General features: G+C 44.5%; 1 protein-coding gene across 1 annotated transcript in view; it reads right to left on the reverse strand.

Annotated features, from left to right (window-relative positions):
* The window catches only part of LOC132389850 (zinc finger protein 239-like), a 44160-nt gene extending 33417 nt beyond the window's left edge, over nucleotides 1–10743 (reverse strand). The window contains exons 1-2 of the mRNA XM_059962414.1: nucleotides 10605–10743; nucleotides 10003–10170 (exon numbers count right to left, since the gene is read on the reverse strand). The gene's annotated coding sequence lies outside the window, so the exon portion shown is untranslated. The remainder of the gene's footprint in view (nucleotides 1–10002; nucleotides 10171–10604) is intronic.
* Between the last annotated feature and the right edge of the window lie 1896 nt (nucleotides 10744–12639).

Here is a 12639-nt window from a genome sequence, read left to right on the forward strand (position 1 = left end):
TCCCTGATGCTCTTCTTGTTTCTATAGGAATGGGGCATTTCTGCCATCTCAAATCTGTGACCTGGCTCAGTCCATTGGTATTATTCCCTGTTCCTGCTGAGCTGCATGGGTGCCTGGCCACACAGTAACTGAAACATTCTCACACAAATAGTCTTTCTTAATGGGCAGCTGGAATTTTCCCATATGTATTATTAACTTAAAGTGCCACAGTTTTAATGCCTTATAAAAATTTCCTGCTGAGATGAATAGTTGGTCCACACAGCTGTTCAATGGACACAGAGTGAATCTTTGAATTATTTCAGGCCCTTGCAGAAAAGTACCAACACAGAAACAGGCCCTTTGGACAATCTAGTTTGTGCTAAACTATTTAAACTGCCCACTCCCACAACCCTACCATTCAGGTACCTACACAAACCTCCTTAAATGTTGAAATTCAGCTCGAATTCTCCACTTGTGTTGGCTGCTCATTCCACACCCAGATAACCATCTGTGAGAAGAAGTTTCCCCTCACATTTCCCCTTAACATTTCACCTTTCACCCTTAACCCATGGCTTCTGGTTGTAGTCGCACACCATCTCCGTGGTAAAAGCCAGCTTGCATTTAGTCTATCTATGCCCCTCTATCACAATCAAATCTCCCCTCAATCTTCTACATTCCAAGGAATAAAATCCTATCCTGTTCAATCTTTCCTTGTAACCAAAGTCGCCCAGACCTGGCAACATCCTTGTGAATTTTCTCTGAACTCTCCGAACCTCTTTTACAACTTTCATGTAGGTAGGTGACCAACACAGCACAAAATATTCCAAATTAGGCCTCACCAATACCTTCTACAAGTCAACATAACATCTACTTACTGTTGACAGTGCTTTGGTTCATGAAGGCCAATGGGCCGAAATCTTTCTTTCCATCTCTATATAACTGTGACACCACTTTCAGTGAATTACGGACTTGTATTCCCAGGTCCCTTTCTTCTACAACACTCCTCAGTGCCCAACCAGTCAAATACAACACCTCACTCTTGTCTGCATTGAATTTCATTTTCCATTTCTCAAACCATTTTTCCAGCTGGTCCAGGTCGCACTATAAGCCATGATCATCTTCCTTGCTGTCCACTACACCCCAATCTTGTTGTCATCAACAAATTTACTGATGCAGTTAACCACAGTAATCCAGTAATCCAGGTTACTGATATAGATGACAAACAACATCAGATCCAGCACTGATCCCTATGACACACCACTGGTCAAAGGGTTCCAGTCAGAGAGGTAACCATCTGCTACCATACTCTGGCTTCTCCCAAAGACAGTGTCTCATCCAATTTACTATCTCATCTTGAATGTTGAGTGACTGAACCTTCTTGACCAACCTCCCATATAAGACTTTGTCAAGTGCCTTGCCGAAGTCCATGTAGACAACATCCACTGCCTTGCCTTCATCCACTTCCCTGATAACTTCCTCGAGACGCTATAAGATTGGTTAGACATGACCTACCATGAACAAAGCTATGCTATCCATCCTTAATCAGTCCACATCGATCCAAATACTTATATATCCAGTTCCTGCACATATGTTAGAATAACTTTCCCCCTACTGATGTCAAGCTTACCAAGGTACAATTTCTTAGTTTATTTTTAGAGCCCTTCTTGAACAGCAGAACAACATTGGCTGTCCTCCAATCTTCCAGTACCTCAACTGTCACTAAGGATGATTTAAATATCTGTGCTTGGGCCCCTACAACTTCTGCACTTGTCTTCCACAGGGTCCGAGGGAACAATTTGTCAGGCACTGGGGATATATTCCTGGTAATTTTCCTTCATACGGCAACAAGATTACCTCTGTAATCTGTACAGTGTCCATGAAGTTGATGCTACTTTGCCTCACTTCTACAGACTCTGTGTCAATCTCCTGAGTAAATACGAATGCAGAAAAAATCTCCCCCATCTATTTTGTCTCCTCATATGGATTACCATTCTGATCTTGCAAAGGATTAATTTTTTCCCTTGCAATTTTTTGCACTTAACATATCTGCAGAATCCATGCCTTCTTTCATCAGTGTTCACTTGAATTTCCAGTATCTCATAAGTAGCCCATTTGTTCCTATCTGCCTGTATGCACCTCCTTTTTATTGATCTGGGAGTGATCAAAACACTATCAAAACAAAGGGATGATACAGCTGCATGTTGGGGGGTGGGGGTAAGTGGGGTTAAACTAAGGTTGCAGGGGGAATGGATGCCTGAATAACAGAACAGAAAGTGGAGGGGTTTTGAAGACAGGTGTTGTTCAGACCTCGGACAAAGTCAGGAATGAAAAACGTTGAGCATGATGCAGTGAATATGCTGAGCCCTGTATATCTCAATGCAAGGTGCATGATAGGAAAGGTGGATGTGTTCAGGGCATGGATCAACACCTGGAATTAAGACACAAGGATCTGGCCAACCACGTAACTTACTCTAGAAACTGCCTAGAATTTCCCTAGCAAATAGCCCTCTATTTTTCTAAGCTCCATGTGCCTATCTAAGAGGCTGTTAAAACACCCTATTGTATCTGCCTGAACCACCGCTGCTGGCAGTGGATTACACGCACGCACTATTTTCTAGGTAAAAAACTTACCCTTGCCATCCCCTCGGTAGCTATTTCCAAGCACCTTAAAGCTATGCCCTCTCGTGTTAGCCATTTCAACCCTGGGGGAAAAACCTCTGACTATCCACACGATCAATGCCCTTCATCACTTTATAAACCTAAAAAAGGCTCTGAGCATTAGAAAGTAAGTTTGCTTTGAGGATCTGTTAGAATTATGATAGGGTAAATGCAAACAGCTTTTTCCGCTGAGGTTGGGTAGGATGACAACCAGAGGTCATGGGTAAGTGGGGAAGGTGAAAATTTAATGGAACCATTTGGGAAAGCTCTCTAATGAAATGGTCGTGAGAGTGTGGAATGAGATGCCAGCAAAAGTGGTGAATATAAGCCCGGTTTCAACAATAAGAGAAGTTTGATAGGTACTTGGATGGTAGGGGCATAAAGGGTGATTGTCCCAGTGTAGGTAGTTGAATTAGACAGCTTAAATGTGTTCTCGGCATTGAATAGGTGGGCCAAATAGCCTGTTTCTCTACTGAACTTCTCCATGTTTCTATGACAGAGAAGCTAGCCAAACTTGTAAGGGGAAAGGTAGCAGTGACAACAGAGCAGCAATGGCTGGAGTTTCTGGGAGCAATTCGGCAGCTGAGTGATCGATGCAGCCCAATGAAGTGGAAGCATAGGAAAGGCAGGAGAACACAACCATGGCTAAAATGAGAAGCCAAAGCAACATAAAAACCAAAGAGAGAGCAAACAACCAAGAGCAAAAACTATTGGGAAGCTTTTAGAAACCAACAGAAGATGACTAAAAAAAAAGTCAGATGAGCTCGCATGGATTTATGATTTGTAGTCATTAATGAGTCTTGGTAGCACCCAACAGTCTGAGGCATTCAGAAGAATAAAATATCCGTGGCCTCAATATCTCTTGAAAACCAAGGTTCCCTGCATCAGTTACCTTTCAACTTTTATTTTGACAGACACATACAAACTCAACACCCTCAAAATTTCACTTCTGAAGGCCTCACACTTACGAAGTACTCCTTTGCCAGAAAACAGCCAGTCACAAACCACACTTATCAGATCCTTTCTGATACCATCAAAATTGACCTTTCTCCAATTTAGAACATCAATCCATGGTCCAAACCTCTCTTTTTCCATATTTACTTTTGAATCTCATGGCATTACGATCACTAATTTCTGTCATCAGCCCTGGATCATTTCCTAACAGCTTATTGCACACTTCTATGTTGGGAATCCTACGCACTGATTAAGGGCACATTTGACAAACTTTACTCCATCTAGTCCTTTTACATTATGGGAGTCCTAGTCAATATATGGAAAGTTAAAATCACTTACTGCATCAACCTTTGTTTCTTGTCATGGTCTGCAATCTCTCTAAATCTTGTTCCTCTAAATCCCTCAGACTATTGGGTGCAACAAAGTCCCAATCATGGCTACAATATCTTAATTCCCTGCCCTGAGCTCATCTGGCTTTCCTACGATGCTTCTTGCTTTGTGATATACACAGTTCAGCACATTCATCGCACCATGCTCAGCCATTTGATTGCTGATTCCATCTGAGGACTGAAAAACTTCTGACCAAGCCTTTAAAGGCGGGAATCTGTCCCCCCAGTTTAACTCCCTACTGCTCCAATACTTACCAACTAAGTTAGCCAACATGATTAAAACAAATAACATGGATGGCCTGACAATGACCAAAATCGAATGTGACGAGCTTTAACATATTGTTGGGACCTGACTTTCAAATCCCAATCAACCCTGAAGGGAACTAATATTAACGGTGAAGATGTTCAGTGGGAAGAAGGACACAAGAGGGCGATATCTGGGGATCAGAAATGGGAAGAAAAACCTACCAAGAGACAGGTGGGGACAACAACCCGTTTTCAAATTAACAAGCTAGGATGCTTCCTGCCGTGAGTACCATCCCTCAGGAAGAGCCCAACGGAACATTGCAAGTTGCTGGAATTCCAATTCCGTTTATGATTGATATGCCGGCAACCACAGCCACTCTCAATCAGGAAGTAATATCGGAAAATGGATTCCAGCTATGAAACACTACAATCACTCTGTCTGGGTTCGAAGGCACGGAACGCACGTATTCACATACACAGCCACTGCAGGTGGAATTCCAGGGGGATTGAGAAAAGCCAGTATTATGCACCCCTCTAGGGACAAAGTTCCCAGTCACATTAGAGCAGTTAAAGGAAGAGAGAACAGTGTACTACTGGCCGAAGTTCCGGATTTCCTTTGGTGACAAACAGGACAGGTGGTTCCCCATACACCGTGAGGGTTTGCCTTGGGTTCAAGCCAAAGAGCCTAGGGTTCCTTGCCTACACCCTGATGAAACAAGCCTCCAGCACCGAGGGAGGCTGGCCAGACTTGGCCGCAAGCCAACTCTGATACTGGAAGGACTCAGGTGAAGACAGGACATCTGGTAAGACTCTCTTTTAATATTGACCGAACCCAAGAGGCTGTACCCCATCTTTGCGCAATTTCAGGCCATGAAATTGGCCTTGCTTGTTAATTTCTAAAACTGCCCCCCATCTGGATCACCATGAAAAGAGGACAGAGATTCCCATCCATTCTGCTATATCCCCTCAAGCCCGAGGCAATGTTTTATGAGAATGGAAGCCCTTTTGTCGATCCAGCAGGGAAACAATATTCTGGTGATGCGATAGTAACTGACAGTGAAGTAATTGAGCGGGATTCTTTTGAAGCAGCTGTCTCATCCAGAAGCCTGAGCTGTTTGCTCTGACTTGTGCCTGTATCCGAGCAACAGATAAAAGTGAGAACAATTACACGGACTCCCGTTATGCATTTGGAGTTGTACATGACTACGGGGCTCTCTGGGAACATGGGGATTCCTGACTTCCTCTGGCCACCCCATTAGTAATGCCACCTTTGTAAACAACTTACTCACTGCTCCACAGCTACCTTGAGTTCTGGCCATTATTAATGTGCGGCCCACACCCGCATGTCCAAACAGGTCACTAAACCCAATGCTTTAGCAGATTAGACAGCAAAAAGTGCTGCACAATCCTCGATAGTTGTAGTCTCCTCGGGTTCCCATCAAGCAATCCTCCATGACTCAGGCAGAACAAGTTTGCCAGACATGCGAGAGTTACGTACTTCTTAGGGGGACACCTGTGAGGAGGAGTGCAAGCTGTGGTCCCAGATGGGGTGCCAGAAAGACCCCGACCCAGGTTTTTGGAACACCACAGTGGGACAGGTTTGTGTTCCTACACAGTTTTTACCTATATTGGTCAATTATGTACACACCCGGAAAAGGAGGGAATGGTTGCTAACCTGCACCCTGCACACCGGGTACGACTCCCTTGACCATTTTTGTGTCTACAAGTTGATGTTACTGAATTGCCTAGAATACATTGCTATAGATACTGCTTAGTTATTACAGAAGTATTTAATAGATGGATTGAAGCTATTCCAACTACCAATAATACTGTTATGACTGTTGTGAAGGTATTATTACGGGATATAATTCCCAGGTACGGCCTGCCAGAGATGCTGAGCTCTGACAATCGCCCACACTTCGTGGCGAAAGCAAGCGAAGGGGTGTGTAACAAATTAGCTATCAAGCAACAATTCCACTCTGTACACCACCCACGGGCCGCTGGCTTATTGTAAAGTGTCAATGGCGCTCTGAAGAGTAAGTTGGCCAAACTAACAGCGGAGACTGGACTCACTTGGTTGAAGGTCCTACTGTTAGACCTATTCCACATGAGGGTCACCCCACAGGGGAAAACAGTGTTGTCACCAGCTGAAATCATTTATGGACGGCCCATGAGGACACCCTGTGGACCAAGACCTTGTCCACCATTGTTCTCAGAAAGTCTACCAGGTAAATTGGATATGCATACCCTAGGGGAAGAGATGGGGAAATGCATATGCCAACTAAACAAACTTTTCCAAGCATTCCATTCACAGGTACGATTGGCTTACAAGGAAGAGAACTACCACGCAGAGAGGAGTGACTATCCCACCCAAGAACCTGGAAATTTTGACCTGATCAAGAACTGGGATTGAGGGAAACTCAGAACTCAGTGGAGAGGAGCATATTAGGTGTTACTGACCACTCCACGGCTCTGAGACTGAAGGGGCAATCTCGGTGGATATATCGAACAGACTACAAATGTGTTACTGAAGGAACTGAGTAGAAGGGCTCTCTCGGAATAAAGGAAAATGTATTGGTTGATAGTGGTGTGTCGAACCTCGAGGTTTCTTGCCATGGACTGTCATTGTAAGAGAGAGTGCCTGAGTGACGTCATCCGCCAGCTTTCTCGGCTGCTGTTTGATTCTTACTGAGAGAGAGGGAGGGGTGGAACTATTTCACTCTGGAGCGTGTTTACACTTGCTCACAGCTTGTGTTTACATAGCTCGCAGTTTGCTTTATTTAAGCAAGAACAGTCAGAGACAGACAGTCAGACGGAGAGAAAGAAAGAGGATGGAAGGTTCGAAACAAAGGACCTAGTGGCCGAAGTTCGCTGTTTGAACTCTCCTGTGCCCACAGAACAATACTGAATGTGTGATTGTCACTTTGTTTGATCCACGGGAGTGGATCTTTATGTTTGGCAGTGTCCTGTGAAGACCACTTGTGCTAACCCTTGCCTGGGTGGTAACTCACTTGTACAGGGTACCCCGTGACAAATCACTGTTGGTGATAATTCACATAATCCATATGGGGATTTTGATGGAGTATCCCGTGGCTACAACTCTTGTTAACCCTAACTGGATTTGGGTGCGTTATCTGGTGACCACTTGTGAGAAAGGTATTCTGTGGAAATCACTGTCGGTAATACTTTGTGTGTTGGATCTGGATTGAGAGTACCTTGTGGAATCTACCTGTGTGTTAACCCTTGCCTGGGTGGTAGTTCCCTTTGAAGACGGTACTCCTGTTATCAGCTAGTTTTGGTGATAATTCAAATGTGGATTTGGAACGAAGACGGATAAGATCTTCGGCGACTGTTATCCTGTTTTACCACCGTGGAACTTGTGGAATTGGAAGCAATTGCCTACTCTCGACATTCACCTTGGATTACAAATATCTCTCTTTCATCATTTATTCGGGGGATGAGCTGAACTTTCATACTTTACCATCTTCAGACTCTAAGCTTGGTATTCCCTGAGCTCAATGGTTTGGGAGTTATATTTACACATATGTATACACATAACACTGTTAACCATAGAACACTACAGCACAGTACAGCCCCTTCAGCCCTTCATGTTGTGCCGACCCATATAACCCTTAAAAAAAATGTACTAAATCCACACTACCATATAACCCTCTATTTTTCTTTCATCCATGTGCCTGTCCAAGAGGCTCTTAAATAGCCCTAATGTTATAGCCTCCAACACCATCCCTGGCAAGTCATTCCAGGCACCCACAAACCTCTGTGTAAAAAAAACTTACCACTGATGTCTCCCCTAGACTTCCCTCCCTTAATTTTGTACATATGCCCTCCTTCCTATAATGAGGTGACCAGAACTGAACGTAATACTCTTAAAGTGCAGTCTCACCAGAGATTTGTAGAGTTGCAACATGACCTCTCTACTCTTGAACTCAATCCCCCTGTTAATGAAGCCTAGCAGCCCATAGGCCTTCTTAACCACCGTATCAACCTGTGCAGCAACCTTGAGGGATGTATGGATTTGAACCCAAAGGTCCCTTTTGATTGTTTTGATTAAGTTGTTATAGTATAAGTAGATACAAATAAAGATAGTGGTGTTAATATCAAAACCAGACTCCATGTCTGGTCTATAGCTGCTGGTTCAATTAAATTGTTACAGGTATGTAACACTGGTATTCGTGTTTATGTCTTTGAGAGGGATCACCCCAGCATCCAGGGTCCCCATGTTAACACATTTCTGTATCTCTGTCACACCGATGCCGAACAGGTAGAACTAGGGGCCTGCTGGGTTTGTGCCGAAATTCTGCAGCATAGTAAAACTATGATTCCAATGTCAGTAATCCCTCTCAGCCAGAGTGAGGAACTCTCAGCCTGGGCTTTCACAAATAACGCCAGGGGAAGATAGATGAGGAACTGGGGTCCAGTCAGAGATGACTGTGGCTGTCAGTATTCTGAGGGATGGTATCTCAGGCTCCCACCAAACACAACTTCCTAGACTGGGAAACATTCATCCTGACCATACTTGCAGGTGCCCAGTAGTGGAGAGGAATAACTGAGACTGAGCGATTTTGGATGATCACTGTTCTCTCCTATGGAGTAGCCAGGAATCCACCAAAGATAATCAATTTAGCTACAGCACTTGAGGAGCTGGCCACAATACTGCAGGGGCTCTGACAGAAACACAGGCCCAAGAAAACAGACAATTCCACTGAAATGAGTGCAATCCAGCAAACAGTCGTACAGAATCATTTGGCTTTAGATTTTATCCTCACTGAGAAAGGGGGAACCTGTGCTATTAGTGACATAGAATGCTGCACCTATATCCCTGATGAGTCTACCAACATTACATCCCTTTCCGAGCACACTGCCAGGGAGATTGACAGCATCAAGAAAGTAGGGCAGGATTTACACAGGTTCACCGAAGGGTCGAAATGTTAGTATTTGAAGGCCTGTTTGGTAATATGTGAGGCATGATATTGCATGGCTTAATAGTTGTGCACATCATTGTTATATTTACTGTTGTGCACTGTTTTTATCCATTGATAAGTCAATGTTGTACACGGTTGCTTTCTCTGTGAAAAAATTACTGCTTGATCATGTAATGATCAAAAGCAGGGAGTGGTGAACTATGTAAAAGGGTTAACACTTCCTTAAACAATAGCCGCCTGCTTTTCTGAAAGAAATTGCTGATGATCAGCCAATGTACCAAGCCATGCTGAGCCATATTTCTTCTTGAGGGTAGCTAGCTAGGGTTTCTGGATGTTTATCTGAATTGTGCACTCATGCGTAGAGATAGGACAGCTTCAATCTGTCCTGTGTGTGTAAGCCGTTATGACTATTTTGTAATTTATCTTAAGGGGCTGTAATATAGTAAATAACCAGCCTGCCTTCTGTGGTGGGTATCTGGGTACCTGTGGTGTAAGGGGAATTGTTAGTCAGTTAGTGGATTGGGCGGGAACAGTCATAGACTGTTCCTGTTTGAGCGACTAACTGAGTAAGTCCCTGGTGCTTGGAGTAAAGAGTTTGTATTTATATGGTCTTTGAGTGACTTTTTCCAGATTCGACTTCCACAGAATGGCAGTGGTTTTAAAGGGCTGGGCTGCTGGAAGCACATTACCAGACCTGGAGTGATTGCAACTGGATCTGACAGAGGCATAACTGGTTCTTCTGGGCACATTCAGTCTCCCTCCAACTATTTCTCACCTTCCTTTGTACAGGTATGTAATGTCTAAAGGACTGTGTTTGAGTAAATGAGACTCACCAAACTTTCTCCTGACTGAATCACTGGAATCTCCGAGTCAGATGGATTCTCTTCAGTTGATGCTCTCAATCCTCGGGCTGGTTCACTTGTTGATGTTCCCTCATCTTCAGTCGTGGTTTGCTTCCAGTTGGGTTTTTTATTCCAATAAATCTCTCACCGCAGGTCTAACTTTAACATGAAAAATAATGAAGCACATTGACAATAGTAAGGAGAACCAAACATTTCTGCTTAATGCTACTAAGAGCAAAACTCATTGAAATTTAAATGTTGAATATAATGATCTCAGTGAACAATCTTTTATTGTCCCTCACACTTCACAAAAAGATATGGGAGAAGAAGGAGCCATCATTCAGTCATGGTAAGACACAAGACACAGGAACAAAATTAGTTGATTCGATCAATCTGGTTTGCCCACCATTCAACCATGGCTGATTTTCATTCCAACACCATATTCCTGCCTTCCTCCTGTAACCCTGAAGCTACTTAGCAATCATCAATATATTAATCTCTGTCATAAACATAACCAAATGGCAGCCTCAACCACCCTCTGCGGCAACAAATTCCACAGATTAGACATCCTTTGGCTGAAGAAATTTTCTCACCTCAATTTTAAAGGGAAGCGTCTTTATTCTGAGCCTATGCTGTCAGATCACAGACTCTCCGTCTAATGGAAACATCCTCTCCATGTCCACTGTATCCAGGCTATCCAGCATTCGGTAGGTTTACTTAACCATACATCCCTCCACCAACCCCACTGTCCCTCTGAACTCCATTGAGCACAGGTCCAGAACCATCAAATGCTCCTCAAACATAAAGCCGATCATTCCTGAGATTATTCTTGTAAACCTTGTTCGCAACACACCACGTGATCGTGCGTCACAAAGCGGAGGGCGGGGCCGATCTGCGGCGCACAGTCTCACGTGACCTGTTGGCGGGACTCCCCTTTCAGTGCTGAGAAAATAGACAGCCTGGGCTCCTGGTTTGGATCGCTTAATGCAGATTCCGTGAAGCCGATACATTTCTGACGAGCCCAGATAACTGGGTACTAAATGAGTAATAGGCCCTCATTTCGGGGCTCAAGGCCAACATCGGATCTCCCCGCCCGGGATCGGTCTCAATACTCACCGATTCTTCTGCCCCCAGACAATGATCCCAAATCCGCAGAACGCAACCCACCTGGAGACTGTGAGCATGTGCAAAGATATAGGCGCATCATCCGGAGGGCGGGGCCTCGGAAGCGACGCAGAGTTGCAGCTCATCTGTGGTTAAATGGGAGGGGCAAATCGGATCACGTGACTCCTCCTCGCGCGCGCTCTCTCTCTCTCTCTCCACCCACCCCCCCACCCCCTTCCCGGGGCAGTGACTCCAGCTGTCCATTACTCTTTGGAAAGAAGCAAACATGCCACTCACATCTCCTCTCACCCTAAATGTATTAGACATTTCACCCCCAGGAAAAATATATCGTCTGTCCACTCTATTTATTCCTCTCGTAATCTTATAAATGTCCAGTCTCACCCCAGCCTGCGCCGCTCTGGAGTAAACAACACAAGTTTGTGCAACCTCTCGTTACAGCTCATGCCCTCTAATCCAGGCAAAATCCTGGTAACCCGCTTCTGCGCCCTCTCCAAAGCCCCGACATCCTTGTGAGAATGGGGGCGACCAGAACTGTATGAAATACTTCAGATGTGGTCTTAAAACTGTGTTACGAACTGTTACGTTTTAGAGACGAACCAGCAGCAATAGAGTTCACACTGGAGTCTGGTTTTGATGTTTAAACCACTCTCTTTATTAGTATCTACTTATAGTAACAACGAAATAAAGGAAAGGTAACAGTGTTATGTGTGTATATGTGTAACTATAACTCTAAACTATCGAGCCTGAGGGAACAAAGCTTAGAGTCTTGAGATGGTAAAGTAGGAAAGTTCAGTCATCCCCGGAATAAATGATGGCAGAGAGATATTTGTGTTCCACGGTGAAACGTAGAGAAAAGGCCGTTACTTCGACATAACCGTCATCGAACATTTTATCCGTTGAATCTGTCCATATACGAGTTATCAGCGAAAGTGACCTGTCACAGGAATACCGTCTACCAGGGGTTACCGTACAACATACCCAAGCAAGGGTTAACACAAGGGACAACCATACACGTTCGTTGTGGTTCTGTGCACCAATGATCAACCCACTCTTCTGGGCATAGGAGAGTTCCAAGCCACAGCTGCAACAAACTGAAGCTATCAGCTTTTCCAGTCTCTCCTTCTCTCTTTAGACGGGCCGACTGCCTGTCTGCAGATCTCTCTCTCTCTCTCTCTCTCTCTCTCATGGTTAATCCACAGTCAGCGCCGTCAGCCTGTGACTGACGACATAGTCCCGCCTCCTCACGCTGGCGCTCTTAAAGAAACAGTTACGACCGCAGGCTCGTAACGGCTGCAACACAACTTCCCGACTTTTGAACTCAATGCTTCAACTAATGGCAACCACGCCATTTGCCTTCTGAACCACCCGATCAATCTGTGCAGTCTCTTTCAGGGAGCGTTGAACTTGGAGTCTGAGATCCCTCTGATCATCAACAGAGTTCAGGATTTTGCATTTAACAGTGTACTCATTGTCTCATACATTCCACCTACCGAGCTTCCGAGA

Source organism: Hypanus sabinus, unplaced genomic scaffold (genome assembly GCF_030144855.1).
Source record: "Hypanus sabinus isolate sHypSab1 unplaced genomic scaffold, sHypSab1.hap1 scaffold_678, whole genome shotgun sequence".
Taxonomy (NCBI): domain Eukaryota; kingdom Metazoa; phylum Chordata; class Chondrichthyes; order Myliobatiformes; family Dasyatidae; genus Hypanus; species Hypanus sabinus.